A 2,215-nucleotide genomic window follows, 5' to 3' on the forward strand; every position below is an offset into this window, starting at 1 on the left:
AAAAAAAAAAAAAGAGAGGCCGGGCACGGTGGCTCATGCCTGTAATTCCAGCACTTTGGGAGGCCGAGGCAGGCAGATGACAAGGTCAAGAGATCAAGACCATCCTGGCCAACATGATGAAACCCCATCTCTACTAAAACTACAAAAATTATTAGCTGGGCGTGGCGGTGCACGCCTGTAGTCCCAGCTATGTGGGAGGCTGAGGCAGGAGAATCGCTTGAACCCAGGAGACGGAGGTTGCAGTAGGTGGGGATCACACCACTGCACTCCAGCCTGGCTACAGAGGGAGACTCTGTCTCAAATAAAAAAAAAAAAAGAAAAAGAAAAAAATAATGGAAGAGAATTGTGAGGAGTATAAACAAAATTAGTCACAAGTTGATAACTTCAATTGTTGAAGTTGGGAGCTGTGAATGTAAGATTTACTATACTGGCCGAGCACAGTGGCTCACACCTGTAATTCCAGTACTTTGGGAGGCTGAGGCAGGCAGATCACCTGAGGTCAGGAGTTCAAGACCACACTGGCCAACATACAGTGAAACCCCGTCTCTACCAAAAATACAAAAAATAGCTGGGCGTGGTAGCACATGTCTGCAGTCCCAGCTACTTGGGAAGCTGAGGCAGAAGAATCGCTTGAACCCAGGAGGAGGAGGTTAGAGTGAGCTGAGATCGTGCCACTGCACTTAAGCCTGGGCGACACAGCGAGACTCCATCTCTCAAAAACAAACAAACTAAAAAGATTTACTATACTAATTTTTCTACTTGTGTACATTTTTGAAATTTTCAATAATAAAATGCTCAAAGCACTGTCTCTGAGCTGGATTACTGCAATTACCTCTTAATAGGTCGCCCTTCTTTTACGCTTGCCCACTATGGTCTGTTCTCCCCACCACTGCTAGAACGATCAGTGTAAGACGTAATTCCGATCACATTCTTTCTCTACTGAGAACCCTACCACGGCTCCCCGTTGCCTTCTGAGTAAAAGTCAACCTCCCTACAACGGCCTACAAGGCCCTGTACCATCGGGTACCCCATCCCTTCCTCTCCAACTGTGCTCCCCTCCCTCACTCTGCTCCAGCTATAGTGACCTCCGTGCTATTCCTCTAATGTGCCAGGACAGCCCATTCATTCTCAGATCACAGAAACAGTATGAGAACAGGCAGATGTTGTCTTGCAAAACGAGCAAACAGGCACATGAGATCAGATGCCTAGCTGCCAAACTATATTTGAGGCATTTTCGAAGAATTTAACGACCCTGATCGAGCGCAGTCAACTTTGGAGAACAGAAAATGTCTCTGAACTAGAGAAGTCCTCGCACAAGGAGTAGGGTCAGACCCCGCAGTGGAAGAGAAGGGAGGAGCAGAAACAGTCCAGCTCGCCGCCCAAGTAACCTGGGTCCTGAATCGGCCCGCCTTGGCCAGTGCTCCAGAAGCGCGCGGCAGGAACGGGCTGGGGCCCAAAACAGATGGGGGAGCCTGAACGTCCGGGGGAGTCTCGGAAGCGGCGGAACACCCACCGATGGAACCCTGTCTTTAGGGAAAGGGACCACACCTGTCAGCAGAGTCCGTCAGACGTGAGAAGGGTGGGAGCGGCGTACTGTGAACGCAGGTAGGGCCCCGGCGCTCCGAGAAATTTCCAGTTCCGCGGTCGCCCTTTCCTTCTCCGCTGTCGAAATCCCCGCTTCCGGCTTCCGGTGTCATAGCTGTGGGATCCGGAAGTAAAAACATACAAGCCCCGCCCCGGGAACACGGGAAGCCGGCGAGAAGTGCGAGGTCGCGGTAGGGCCGCATCCCGCTCCGGAGAGAAGTCTGAGTCAGCCAGGCTCTGCAGGCCCGCGGAAGCTCGGTAATGATAAGCACACCGGCCACTTTGCAGGGCGCCACGGCCTACACGCCCCCTCGTCTCTCGGACGGCGGTGTCTAGCCTCGGGGCGCTCGGCCGCCCCGCCCTCTCCGGGGGAGGAGTCAAGAAGAGACTGCCCAATAGGGCCGGCTTGACCCGCGAACAGGCGAGGGTTCCCGGGGGAGCGGTGCGCCAGAAGGCCCCTCCCAGGAGCCGAGGGAAACCCAGAGGAGGCGTGGTCACGCTGCCGGCGGAAGTGGAGCCCTCCGCGAGTGCGGGAGGCCGCCGAGGCAGGCGGGAAAAGCGGACAGTAGGGGCGGGGCCTGGCCTGGGCGGCGATGGGGATGCGGGAGCACTACGCGGAGCTGCACCCGTG

General features: G+C 55.0%; 1 protein-coding gene across 1 annotated transcript in view; it reads left to right on the plus strand.

The window, feature by feature from the left end:
• The first annotated feature begins 1,730 nt into the window (after window positions 1-1,730).
• The window catches only part of G6PD (glucose-6-phosphate dehydrogenase), a 16,897-nt gene continuing 16,412 nt past the window's right edge, over window positions 1,731-2,215 (plus strand). The window contains exon 1 of the mRNA XM_011955828.1: window positions 1,731-1,842. The gene's annotated coding sequence lies outside the window, so the exon portion shown is untranslated. The remainder of the gene's footprint in view (window positions 1,843-2,215) is intronic.

The sequence above is a fragment of the Colobus angolensis genome, unplaced genomic scaffold (assembly GCF_000951035.1).
Source record: "Colobus angolensis palliatus isolate OR3802 unplaced genomic scaffold, Cang.pa_1.0 Scaffold402, whole genome shotgun sequence".
Lineage (NCBI taxonomy): Eukaryota > Metazoa > Chordata > Mammalia > Primates > Cercopithecidae > Colobus > Colobus angolensis.